This window comes from Sturnira hondurensis, unplaced genomic scaffold (genome assembly GCF_014824575.4).
Source record: "Sturnira hondurensis isolate 20B ecotype Veracruz unplaced genomic scaffold, ASM1482457v3 Scaffold0023817, whole genome shotgun sequence".
Taxonomy (NCBI): domain Eukaryota; kingdom Metazoa; phylum Chordata; class Mammalia; order Chiroptera; family Phyllostomidae; genus Sturnira; species Sturnira hondurensis.
Genome location: NW_028096448.1, coordinates 3,144,268 through 3,158,466, shown reverse-complemented (window position 1 = coordinate 3,158,466; position 14,199 = coordinate 3,144,268).

Genomic DNA, 14,199 nt, shown 5'->3' with positions numbered 1-14,199 from the left:
AAGATGCTCAATATCGCTAGCTATCAGAGATATGCAAATTAAAACCACAATGAGATACCACTTTACACCCGTCAGAATGGCCATCATAAACAAAGCAACAAACAACAAATGTTGGAGAGGTTGTGGGGAAAAGGGAACCATAGTTCATTGTTGGTGGGATTGTAGACTGGTACAACCATTATGGAAAACAGTATGAAATTTTCTCAGAAAACTAAAAATGGGCCTGCCTTTTGACCCAGCAATTCCACTGCTGGGATTATATCCTAAGAACCCTAAAACACCAATCCAAAAGAACCTATGCACCCCCATGTTCATAGCAGCACAATTTACAATAGCCAAGTGCTGGAAGCAACCTAGGTGACCATCAGTAAATGAATGGATCAAAAAATTATGGTACATTTACACAATGGAATTCTATGCAGCAGAAAGAAAAAAGGTGCTCCTACCCTTTGCCACAGCATGGATGGAACTGGAAAGCATTATGCTGACTGAAATAAGCCAGGAATTAAAAGACAAATACCATATGATCTCACCTTTAACAAGAAGCTAAACAACAAAACAAACAAGCAAGCAAAATATAACCAAAGACACTAAAGTAGAGAACAGGGGGACAGCGACCAGAGGGGAGAGGGGAGGGATTTTCAGGGGAAAAAAAGGAAGGATTTACAGGAACTAGTATAAAGGACACATGGACAACAACTAAGGGGGGTGGAAATGGGAGGGAGGTGTAGAGCACGGGGCGGGGGGCTGCTGGGATGGAAGTAAAAGAAAGAAAACTGTACTTGAACAATAATTAGATAAAAATAACAATAATAATAAAATTTAAAAAAATAGTCCTGTGAGTAACTTTCTAAATTCTATGCAAATGTTGCCTAATAACAATAGCGTGTATTCGTTTAGCACTTGTGTGTGTGTTGGGCGCAGCAGGGTTTACAGTGCAGTTCTGGCCCCACCTCTTCCTAGCAGTGTGGCCTGCACAGGGGAGAGCTGACTCCTCAGCAAAGGGTTAACATGAGAATGAAATCACATGAGGTCTGTTTAGTGCTCAGCCACTTGGTCTGGCAAAAAGGTGACATTTAAAACATAGTGAGTGGTGTTAATTGTTACTTCCAATAAGCTCTTTCGCATACAATACCCAATCCTTATTTTCAGAACACTCTTTTGAGCTAATTATCATATCTGGCATCATTTAGCTTCAGGTTAAATTTATAACACACTAGGGTTGTCTTTTTGAGTGCCACATCTTCATTTAATAGAAGTTTAGGTATCCCCAGTGTACTCCATGTGTTCAACACGTATGTCCATGTACTGGATTTAAGTGGTGGTTTTACTACATAACTTAAGGATATTTTAACCAAAAATAAATAAATAAATGAAAATAAAGAGCTGGTTTCCTGACAGACTGCTACTCGTATCTCTGATTAATTTATGTGATGCCTGGGTTTTAATCAAGACTACTGTGGTCTTATTCAACAATTAGAGCAGGGTCCCTGGAAGAAAATATGACCTCATTTGTGACAATGTATTAGGTGATTTAAAATGCAAGAAGGAATTGTGGGGGAAAGTGGAAGTAAAAACCTTACTTATAAAGTAGGCCTGGAGTTTACTCTGGCTGTCCACTTTAAATTGATTGTTCCCGTGACTCAGAAGTCACTTTCCACTGAAGCAAATATTCTCCCCATGACCTTTTATACAAGAGATAAAATTATCAGATGCATTTATGAGCAGACAGATTTGAAGACATTAAATCTAGTGTGTGTGTGTGTTTGGGTGTGCACGTGTTCTACTGTTCTTAGCACATTTCCTTTTGTCCAGGGGTTCTCAAACTGGCCTGCAGAGTAGAATCCCAGGGGAGAGGGATTCTATTGTACAAACTGACCCCTGTACTGCTCACCACATAAATGATGTCAAACTCCCTGCGGTGACACCCAGACATCGCACGAGCCTAGGCTACAGGTTCAGTCCTCAGCCCTGGTGTGTGATCCCTGGTCTGGACCCAGACGGGAGGCAACCAATCAATGCTTCTCTCCCACATTAATGTTGCTCTCTCTCCCCTCTCCCTTCCTCTTTCTCTAAAAAGCAATTAAAAATGTCCTCAGGCTAGGATAAAAAAAGAAAGAAAGAACTGATTTAGTGAGCACGTTTAAAATTTCAGGGAAAGATGCAGGTGATAAAAGGTCCAGGACATCACTTTATTGTGACCCCCACAAACTCAGGGGCTTAAGACAATGGTAACCAATCTGGCAAATTCAGGCCTATTGGATTTTGAAGATTTCAACCCTTTAAAGAGGACTTGCAGGAAATAGTGCTTTAGCCACTCCCGTGAGTTTAGATAAGGTCTTAAAATGTCAAAGTGTTGAAAGCAGCATCAGCACAGAAATCCCCCACTTGTGGCTGGAGAGCAAACTTTCCCCTGTGGCTTCTGGAGGGACTGAGGGATGGGGCAGTGGGCAGGGCTGGCCTGCACCAGCAAGGCCAGCACCCCACCCTACCCCTGTGACCTGGCTCAGACCCAGGCTCTGAGGCTCTGCATAAAGGCACTCACAGGACTAATAGGAGTGGATGAAACTGCTTGGGTTATCTGGCAGTGACAAAGGTGCCCTGTCATTCTCCATTTTCTCACAGTCACAGGTTGGAACCAGAAGGGCCTGCCTTCCTGTGCTCCTCATGCAGTAAAGCTTAGAATTCTTTCTTCAAAAGGAAGCTTCCATGGATGCCCAATAAAGAGAAGCTGTTCAGGTTAAGATAGTGGGGTACCTAGGGCCCTGCCTACTTCTTAAGCCTTCTACCCTCAGCCCCCAGTGGGCTTCTGAAAGGCTAATTTAGAGCCTTGGGTCAATGCAAACTTGTTTTTTAAAAGAGAAAAGTGGGGCTCTCAAAGAACTAAATTCCCAGAGCATGTTGCTATTTTGAAGCCTTGAGTGGCTTGGGAAGGACCCGAAAATAAGGTAAGGACAGGACTGAGACTAGAACCTGGCGTCAGGCTCTCTACTGCTAATGCCTGCAGGCTTGTTTTCACAAGGAAATCAACTCCAGCAAACTTTAGGTTGGTACCAAGGCCTGTGGTCATGAGAATGCTCATGTGTGTGAGGCCAAGTCAGTCGGATCCGCCAGAGCACGGACCGACCTAAAAGCCTTCACAGGGTTGCCCACTTGCTGACCTCGCTCCTGGGATTCTGCGCAGGGCTCCGTTCCCCGGATACCAGGCCTGCCTGTTTAGGACCTTCAGACCTGGCAGTCTCTCCAGGAAGTAAACGTCTGCCTTAGCTTTGCTTCCTTGGCCTCTAATAGCTACTTGTGGAGTTTTCAAGGGGTAGAAACCATAAAATTCTATTGAAACACCTCCCTTTCACCAAGGGCCAGGTTATCCTCTGTGCGCACCATACAAGGAAAGGCCAGGTGATCCACGTGCGCCCGTCCCAGACCCTCAGAGCAGAGGTGGCCCCAAGTCCCACCTCAGAGCAGCCCTCCAGCAGCCCTCTGGAGCAAACTCCGCCCCCCCCCCCCCCATGCGTGTTTTCCCTAGTTCTAGGGCAGGCACCTTCAGGGCAGGGACTGAACCCTGTCCGCCTTTGTGTCCCCACAGGCAAGCATGCAGAGGAACAGACAAAGTGTTTTCGGTTGTGGAGTGCACGAGAATCATTGTGAACACTTCCATGGCATCTTTCCCGTGCTGTGCACAATTCCGACTGTACTGATATTCTCAGTAACTTGNGAAAGCCGTCCTGCCCCCCCCCCCCCCCCCCCCCCGGGAACACCCCCCCCCCCCCCCCCCCCCCCCCGCCATGCGTGTTTTCCCTAGTTCTAGGGCAGGCACCTTCAGGGCAGGGACTGAACCCTGTCCGCCTTTGTGTCCCCACAGGCAAGCGTGCAGAGGAACAAAGTGTTTTCGGTTGTGGAGTGCACGAGAATCATTGTGAACACTTCCATGGCATCTTTCCCGTGCTGTGCACAATTCCGACTGTACTGATATTCTCAGTAACTTGTGAGATAAATATTATCACCCTTATTTGACAGATTAGGAAATTAAGACCCAGTGAGTTTAAGGCACTTGCCCAAGGTCACTCATTTGGCAAGTGACCGAGCCAATCCAGTCTGTGCTTCTCATCGTTGCTTGTGCATTCGTGGGTGTCGGGGCCCTGTCTAGAAGGGGATGGAGATCAAACGAGGCACAGCCCCGCTCTCACACGGGGTGGAGAGAGAGCTTGTGACCAGGCCAGCGCCTGTTCCTCTGGTCGGAGCCCGGTTGGTGAGCACGTTTTAAAAACAGCACTTTTTTTTACATATAATGCACACACCATAAGATCTACCCTTTAAAGGTATACAATTCAGGGATACTTAGTATATTGATAGAGTTGTGCAATCATTGCCATTCTCTAATTCTAGAACATTTTATCACCCTCAAAAGAAACCCATCCCCAGTAACAGGCACTCCCATTCGGCCCTCACAGAGCCTGACACTCAATCTGCTTTTTGTCTCTCTGGGCTGGTCCCACCTGGACACTTCACGTAAGTGGAATTGCTCAAAATGAGGTCAAAGGCAGCACACCTTGTCTGCCTTCCTAAATGTCTCACACTCTTACTTTCTCCTTGGTTCTTTGCAGCCTGTGTTGCCATAGTTTAAACAAACATTGTGACAATTAGCTTAAAATTTTTCTTAAAATGTGCTCAAGGAGAACAGATGTTCCCCTTGTTCTGATCCTCCGACCCTGGACCTTTGCACCTGAGCTCAGGGCCCAGGGTTGAAGCCCAGCTAAGAAAAAAAATCTAGGAATCAGAACGACCAAGGCTGGACTCCAAGGCCTGAGGCAGAGCAAGGGCCCAGCGGCCTGGGAGGCAGGACTGGGACTGCCTGGCCCCAGACGGGCTTCTGTGGGGGTTTAACCCTGACTCCGCTGGTTCACTGCAGCCCCCGCCCATCAAGCTCTGCATCAGAACATTTCAATGATCAAAAGCCAACTAGAGACCCAAGCAACAGAATAGAGAAATCAGAAGTAAGCTTTTCAAATGAAAGCGAAAGATTTTCCCCACCCCACTGGTCACCCAGCCCCAAGACGTTCACCCACCCAAGCATCGGTTAGTAACTTCGATGTGCACACATACCTTTACCATTGTGGGTCACTTGACATGCTTATTAAAATAAAGACCCTTGTCCCTTCAGCCAAAACCTGATACATTTTTTAAAAACATTTTTGGAGTAACTTTAGATTTATAGAAATGATGCAAAGCAGCACGGAGTTCCTGTGTACCCCTCGCCCACCTCCCCCCCCGCCATGCCATTACCCTGCTGCTTGGTGAGAACAGGGAAATTAACATCGCTGCATTACTATGAACTGGATTCAGACTTCATTTGTATTTCATCAGCTTTTTCATTAATGTCCTCATTCTGTTCCAGGATCAAGCCTGGGACCCACATTGATTTTGTCATCCTTTCTCCTTACACTTCTGGGGTCTGTGACAGTTTCTCACTCTGTTCCTTGTTTTTCATGACCTTGACTGTGTCAAGGGGTACCGGTCCGGTTTTCTACTTGGCCCTCGATCTTGATTTGTTTAGTGTTTCCTCTCATGACAGGCCCGGGGCCACCTCAACAGATTGTCACTCAGTAAATCTAGGGGGTCCAGGAATCTAAATTCTTAACACATACCCGTGTTCTAATGCAAATGATCAATATTTGAGAAATATTGTTAGTCACCAAAACAAACTACAGGAGAATGAGAGGATTTAAATTTTTAAATAGTAAAAATTTCTTTTTAAAATCAGAAATAAGAATAAAACATTAAACAAACCTGTGGAAATGATCCTTTTCTAAGACTTGAAACATTAGTAGAAATCATAAATAAAAAGGTTGACACATTTGGTCATGTAAAATAATGGATAATAAAAAATAAAATTAGTTGCTCAAGTATGAACAGCAAAAGGTTAATATTCATAGAAAACTCCTTCTAAGGTAATGGGAAAGCATGAAGTACCCACTAACAATCTCATCAGCACTAAGCACATGGAAATTAAAACAAGAAACATTTCACTCCCTCTAAATTAGCAAGGTTTTTCATAAATAAATAAAACAGGACCTTGTGCTGGTAAATTGGTGATGAAATTAAAACATTCTTCATTGCTGGAGACATTGTCAATTTGTACAACTTCTTTGCAAAGCAAAATGGTAGTATACATCCACATATTCAGTTACTTGATAATTACAAACACTGCAGACGGTGATAAGAAAATAAACATAATGTTCCTTTGGAACAATATGAATTGCATAAAAAGGTGTGTTATGTTTAGGTTTGCATTAAAATGTTTATGTTCAGACAAGAAATGAAAAGGATAACTACCAAAATGAAATGTTTAAGTTATTAAAAATTGTACAGCCCCTGGTTTATTATGCATACATTCAGTCCAATGATTTCAGTGTCTCTCGTTTCAAAATATAAAGACCCTTAAAAGCCTAGAGGTCTTTATACCAGGCTGCACTCCTGCCTCCTTGAGAGAATTTTATGGTTTGTCTGTTGACATGAGTCCAAAGTTGGGAAGAGTCAAGCACATGTCCAGTTTGATTGTTGAATGTGGCCCATGGGCTTTCAAAAATCCCTTTGGCTTTTCTTGGTAACAGATAGAAAAAGAGGGAAATGAGTGGTGTGTCTGAGTCATATTAAGAATTTCCCCTTTATGAAGAATCATTGGGATAAATAACTTCTCAAACTCAAAAAACATTCTGCAAGTTGCCCTTCCCTTCCTTCTTCCTTCCACCATCCACCCACGCTGTGTTCTCAGGGTTTCCCTCCCATCACAGCAGTTACAGCTCTGCCTGGCTTTGCAGAGTTGCCCAAGTGGGAGGTCAGCTTTCTGAGCTGGTCTGCAGCGAGGAGGCTGCCTTCTCCCCTGGTGCAGTCCTCCCCTGACTTGCAGAAAAGCCACAGTATGGACATCTGACCACAGTGGACCTTACTGTACCTCACCTGGAGACCTTACATGCTAATGCTCCTGGATGTTGAACAAGTACCAATAATGCTATTAATCTGGAGGGAGGGGACGCATGTAAATAAAGCAATGTGGGGCATTTTCTTTATGACTAGGAAGTATAATGAAGATACTTTCCTGGATATTTGATCACAGGACAGACTCAAAAGTAATGGTTTTAAAATATCTCCTCTAGAATTGGTTAACATTTTTCCGTATGCAAGATAAAGAATATTTTGATGCATCATTAATTAGTTTAGATGCTGAAAGTATTCAAGACAGTTTACCTCTAGTTTACTAAGAAGGAGTTACTGAGATTTGACAATCTTCAAATTTAACCTCTCCCTCCTTTTTAATTTTAACTTTTACTCTTCTCATTAAAGAATTCATTTCACCTTAAACAAAAGAAACACCAACTGTTTGTCTAAGGAACACAAATCTGTGAATTTCCTAATATTTCCAGGAAGTGTCAACCCCCAAAAAAGTTTGGGCTGAAACAAAGAATAAAAAGCATTTAGTTGAGCAAAAAGGATTACAATCTGAGATGCAGATTCAGGTCCCAAACCAAACTATTCTCTGAAGAGAACAAAGAAAGGCAGGGCTAACAAGGCCAAAACTACAAAAAGTAACTCTTTCATGCAAATGAAGGAGTGCAGGCTCAGCAAATAGGGATTGGTTGGTTTCAATATGCAAATGAGGGAGGTGGAAACTGCAAGAAGGAAGTCAAGTCCAAATGTGACCATGTAGCAGTTATTGTTCCAGGATGCTTATAGCTCCAGGATATTTATGCCTGGGCCTTGAGCTGAGTTTAGCAACAGGTTTGGCAAGTTAAAGCAGCTTTGAAAACAGGCACAAGATGGAGAGGCTCCACTTCCTTAACAGTCTCCTGACTCTGTTTTAAGTGACTCTCCTAGCAATGCTTATTACATTTCATTTTTTCCATTTTCGGGAGGAAATGAAATAAAGCAGAGCTCCCTATTGGGGGTTGGCAATTTCTGGCCAGAAGGTCAACTCTACTTGTTAATATTTTCTTTCACCACATCGCGCAAGGCCAGACAGTGAGAGGATGCTGTCTGGTGCAACTCAGGGTCCTACAAATGACCCACATCCTCCTTTCCAGAAAGATGAGAGGGCTAGAGGAAAGATGAATACTGGGGCCAGCGGTGGCCTGTACGGAAACCCCTGTCCCAGTGCTCTTCCTGTTTGCACAACCACAGTTGTCTCTCTGGACACACTGGTTAAGGGCTATTTAATTCGGCTAATTACAGGGTGTTCCTCTCACCTCCTTGTGGTGCAGTGAATACAAGCCAATGAACTTGCTGAAATACTTTAAGGCGGATGTTTGTAAATAGAAGTTCATAGACAGAATGTAGGAGTCTATGAATGTGGGTGGGAAATAAATGACACACTTATTTTTAATAAATACCCGTGCCTTTATCTCCCATGGAAATCACCAAATTTTAATATCACGTTCCATTGTTGCAGATATCTCAAAGTGCTTTGCTCATCACTTCTTCACAAGTATGGTGGTTTTAGGTCTAACAGTAGAGCCTGTTGTTCAATGCACCAATCAAGAAGCACATTAAGATGGGCTGAATGTTTTTGTCACCCCAAAATTCATGTGTTGAAGTCTTGGCCTGTAATGTGATGGCAGTAGTAGGTGGGGCCTTCGGGAGGTAATTAGGTTTGGATGAGGTAGGTCATCAGGATGGAGCCCCCCCGACGAGATTAGTGCTGTTATAAGGAGAGGAATGGACACCGGAACTCCCTCTCTACCATGTGAGAACACAGCGAAGAGACAGCCATCTGCAAATCAGGAAGCAGGCCCCCACCAAGAACCAGTGTGTCAGCACCTTGGTCTTGGACTTCTGTGGTACTGAACCTCCTTAAAGTATTTCAGCAAGTTCATTGGCTTGTATTCACTGCACCACAAGGAGCTGAGAGGAACACCCTGTAACTAGCCGAATTAAATAGCTCTTAACCAGTGTGTCCAGAGAGACAACTGTGGTTGTGCAAACAGGAAGAGCACTGGGACAGGGGTTTCCGTACAGGCCACCGCTGGCCCAGTGTTCATCTTTCCCCCAGCCCTCTTCATTTTGTTGAAGCAGCCTGAGCTAAGATACACATATAATATTTTAAAGTAATTTGTAACTTTATCTGTACACAATTCGTTTCCTTTATGATCCTATGTATTCCCTTTCACTCATTTGAAAGTGTTATTCTAAGAATGGGATCATTCTTAGAATACACCCCTGCCTCAGCAGACCAACCTTTCCATCAGCCCCTCCTTCTTCATCGCATCTCTACTTAGCAAGAACAGCTTCCTCCTGTCTCCCAGGCTGAGAAATGGTGATTTAGGACATGGTGTCAGCAAGGCTTTTTTAATGGTTTTTCCCCTTGTGGACAGCACCTTCCTCCACTTCTACAGGCTTCTCCCTCTGGCCTCAGCCAGCATCTGACAAGTGTGTGCGGCTGAGGGAGGCTGTGCCCGGAGCAGCATAAACCCAAGTCTCCTGAGGGAATAACAGCAAACCCACCCGGTCTCACCCTTGGCGTTCTCTGAGGAGATCAGCGCTTTGGCCGGCCCTTCCTTCCCAGGACTGGGGGGAAGGCAGGTGGAGCAGCTGAAAGGCCACCAACCATTTATTGGAAAGACATTTTGTTTATATTGACTTGATGTGATTAGTTCATTGGGGAAGAAAAGACCAGACAAATTCTGTGTTTCAAGCTTGCCAGCACCCTGACTATCAGTCCTTGGGAAATTGGTTACGCCTTGAAGCTTCAATTTCCTCATCTGTCAAATGATGGATACAACTGCAAAGTTCATTTCTCAAACCATCTCTCTCCCCTTTGTTTTGAGACCTGTCACATTTGAATTTTTTATTTCAGTAATATTATTCGATGATAACACTCTTACGGAAACAGAATTTGAGCACCTTGAAGAAAGGAGTTTAAATGTTAAAGTGTATGATATTATTGCCCTAAACTGCTCAGACTGAAACAGCTGGCTTTAGAGCAGCATCCGGTTTACATTTTTTGCTTCGTTGTTTTGCTTTAGCTAGAACCTGCTTCAGTATGTCAGCTCTAGGTGGCGGTCATGTACCATTGAGATGTGTGGAGAATGAGGTTAGCAGCATCCTGCTCTCTTTCCAGTCTGGAGCCTGAGGGGCACCCTAAGGAGAAGTCAAACGTGATTACCGGGTGCCAACGCTACCCTGACGCTCTGTGTGCAGCTCCGCCCACCACCCTGTCTCTTCTGGTCGACTGTGTTGGAGGAAGGAAGGAAAGCAAGCCACAGCTTCTGAGGACATCGTATCAAGGATGCAGTGGAATAAGATGAATTGACGGGGTGTGTCCAAACCATCTTCTCATTTACTCCTTTCTCTCTCTCTCTCAGTACACACACACACACACACATGTGTGAGCTTAAGAGGAGAGTGCATTTGGGGGACAGTTTATTTCATTCCCCTGGGTTTATTTACAACAGTGTACGTGTCAGTGTCCTTGTGTAAAATGGTGTGATATGTGTACTTCCAATTTCATAGGGCTGTTGTGAGGATTAAATTAGTTAGTCTATATAAAGAGAATAAGTTGCCTGACACGTGGTAAAATAAATGTTAGCTACTACTGTTCAAATTAGTCTTGCCCAAAGGCCTCTGCATTTATCTGAGGGAATTGGAGGAGATCTGGGCACCACCACCTAGGGGAAGAATGAAAGGGGTGCAGAGAAACACACACAGACACACACACAGCCTCTCCAGAAAGTAGGCACATGTGGAGCTAGTTGAAGAATGTCTAGTCTACGCCACACCGCCCTGAACGCACCTGACCTCCTCAGGTCTCAGAAGTTACGCAGGGTCAGGCCTGGATAGTACTTGGATGGAAGAAGAATGCATAAGGCAGTTTTAAAGGGAAAAATGAAAGCCTGACGAAGTTGCGGTAAGGTCTAAGCTCATTTACTTTAGGGATGAATGGAGAGTAAACTCTTTTATGGTGAAGGAAGAGAAGAGAGCATGAGCTGAAGTCCCGGGGCTGTGTGTCAGCGCCGGAGCTGCGCAGCCAGGCGCAGTTCCACAGCCCGAGGTTTCGCGTTGCTGACCTGTGCCGCGGGAGTGTCTAGATGCGGACCGCAGTGTGGGGTCAGAACAGATTTACCCCTTTTGAGAATCTTGCTGAGTGGTCACCTATGTTGGTATATGTCTCCCACTTTGAAACAATCAAACACGTGGAAGTCCAAACTTACAAATCAAAAATGTGTGGGAAATTTCTCAAGTAGGAAAAAAATTCTACACCTCGCAAAATAATTCATCATTAGTCTCCTTTAAATCATTGACCTCTCAGAACTGTATTATGGGCATCATATCTGAGGATATTCTTCTTTGAAACAGATTCACCAGAAAGCAAAGAAGCTTATAAAAGGCATGCACTTCCATTAAAATTAGCCAGTGGGCCTGACCCACGTGGACACACCCTGAAAGTGTTTGCACGGCCGCTGAATCCCCAAGAGGACGAAGGGGTTTCGGAGGCGCCTTCAGTTCTCTCCCACCGACCCTTCCAGTTCATCCCTTCCTCCTTCTCTTCATTGTTACTATCATTTAACCTTCACCTGAGAATGTGCTTTTTCTTTTACTGATTTGAGAGAGAGAAACATGAATGTGAGAAACATCCATCGGCGGCCTTCCATGCCGCCTCCAGGGATCGAACCCACCTCCTTCTGGTGTACGGGAAGATGCTCCCGCCAACTGAGCCACCATGGAGGCCTTTTTCATGTTAATTTTTTGGGTGTGGGGTTCTTTTTTTAATTTTATGTTGTAATTACACTTTACATTCAGTGTTATTTTGTATTACTTTCAGGTGTGCAGCTAGGTCATTATTATTTTGGCTTTTACCTCTGGATTGAAGGGGAAGATGGGAGAAGGGGAAAAACTTTAACACATAGATTCTAGCAGGTGTGGTTTTCCTCGGAAAACAGTTGTGAGGTTGAATGAGGCACTGAAAGAGAAAGGCCATCTGCTCCCACACCCCGAGCTTCTGAGAGGGTTGTACTGGAGATAGACAGACTCCACAATTTGAGTGTCCAGACTGTTTCACACTTGCAAGAACAAGATGTAAAAAACGGTCCTTGCACCCTTCCTGGGACCACTTTAAGGTCAGGAACCATCCTTAATTAAATCAGTGACCAGATTCACAAATGTTCCCCATTATAACCTTTTACACTTGGCAGGAGACGCAGGCTGTGACGTCAGCCTCTGGAAACCTCTTCCTTTCCAGACTGTCACAGATGTCATAAAAACGCAGCACCAACAAGCTGACAACAAAAACAACAAAGAACAAAAGTGTTGGCAACTCTGAACCTAATTTGTGTTTGTGACTTTCCAAAAAAATACCTTACAGAGGCCTTTAGATGTTAATGTGGAGAGCCAAAAAAATATTATTCCATGATTGTTATATAGTTTGTTAGCTGAGACGTTTATTTCATTTTATGGCTTTTTGGATAATGTGGAAATAGACTGTGCCTTCTGCTTATTTTGTATTCCTCGCTGGTTTCTAGCTGTACCTGGGCAGGTCTGCAGATCAATGCTTGTTGATCTGATTTGCGGCACACAAAGAAGTCTTTGGGATTCGAGAGCGTTCCATTGGAAAGAGCGCTAGACTGAGCCTGTAAAGATCCCAGCCTAATCCAGGTTCTGTGACCCTAAGACATTATTGAATAAATCATTTCTTCTCTCTAGACCCCAAATATCCCAAATGAAAACATAACAATGTTGACATTTTCCTCTCCCTTGACCCTAGGAGGAAGCTATAAAAATATATGAGGCAATCGTAACATCATAGCATCTCATCTTTGTAAAGCAGCTTATGATTTCTAAAGTATTTACAATATCTATACCCTATTGCATTTGGTCCTTATCAAAACATTATAAGGTAAAAGGCAGTGTATTGGTGACAGAGTGTATGGGTAGGCTGAGAGGTTTCCAAATTTTCAAGTCCTGAAAATTTTCAAGTGCTGAAAAACTTCTTCTCCAATTTTTCTCTCTCTCTTCTCTCATTTCACTATAAGTAGTCAGGAGAAACTAGGCCAGACCTTCATCCAATACTTGGCTTAGAGATTTCTTCAGCTAAATCTTCAAGTTTATTACTCACAAGTTCTGCCTTCCACAAAGTGTAGGACACAATTCAGCTAAGTTCTCCGCCACTTTATAGCAAGGATTACCTTCCCAGGGTCCAATTATACACTCCTCATCTCCATCTGAGGCCTTACCAGAAGCCCCTTTAACTTCCGTGTTTTTACCTGTAGTCTCTTCATGGCCTTCTGGGTGTCTCTAACATAGGCCTCAAAACTCTTTCAGCCTCTACCCATTACCCAGTTCCAAAGCCACTTCCACGCTTTTTGGTATTTGGTATAGCAGAATCCAGCTAGTGATAGCAAAAAAAAAAAAAAAAAGGCATTACTTTACTAGGGCTTCCATAACTAGATACCACAGACAGGATGGCTTAAACAACAGAAATTTATTTTCTCGCAGTTCTGGAGGTTAGCAGTCTGAGATCAAGGTGTCAGCAGGGTTGATATCTTCCGAGACCTCTCTCCTTGGCTTACAAATGGTCACTTTGTCCCTGTGTCTTCCCATGGCCCTCTCTCTGTGTGTGAGTGCTCAAGTTTCCTCCTCTTACAAGGGCACCAGTTGCACTGGATTAAAGCCCACTCTAAAAATTTCATTTTATTGTTTTCCTTTTTTAAGATTTTTATTTTTTCATTTTTAGAGAGGGGAAGGGAGGGAGAAAGAGAGGGAGAGAAACATCAATGTGTGGTTACTTGCCACACATTGGGGAATCAAACCTTCGGTTCAGAGGCTGGCACTCAATCCACTGAGCCACACCAGCCAAGGCTAAAAGCTTCCTTTTAATTTGATTAATAGGAAGATTATATGGACATCTTTCAAGACTTGATCTCCATCTGCAGTCACCTCCTGAGACAGTGGGGGATTAGGACCTCAACATACGAATGAGAAGGGAGAACACTATTCAGCTCAGAAGAGGAAGTATACCCACAAATGAGAATGAAACCCAGAGATGAGAATATCAATGTGCATAGGAACCTAAAGTCACATAACTAGAATACTCAAGACCCAAATATTCTGAGTTTCTTTCTTTAGTCTGTTAAAGTGAAAAATATATATTGAACATATGCCTCAAGTAAGTAGACCTGTGAGTTATCATTAGGAAACAAGACGAAAAGATAA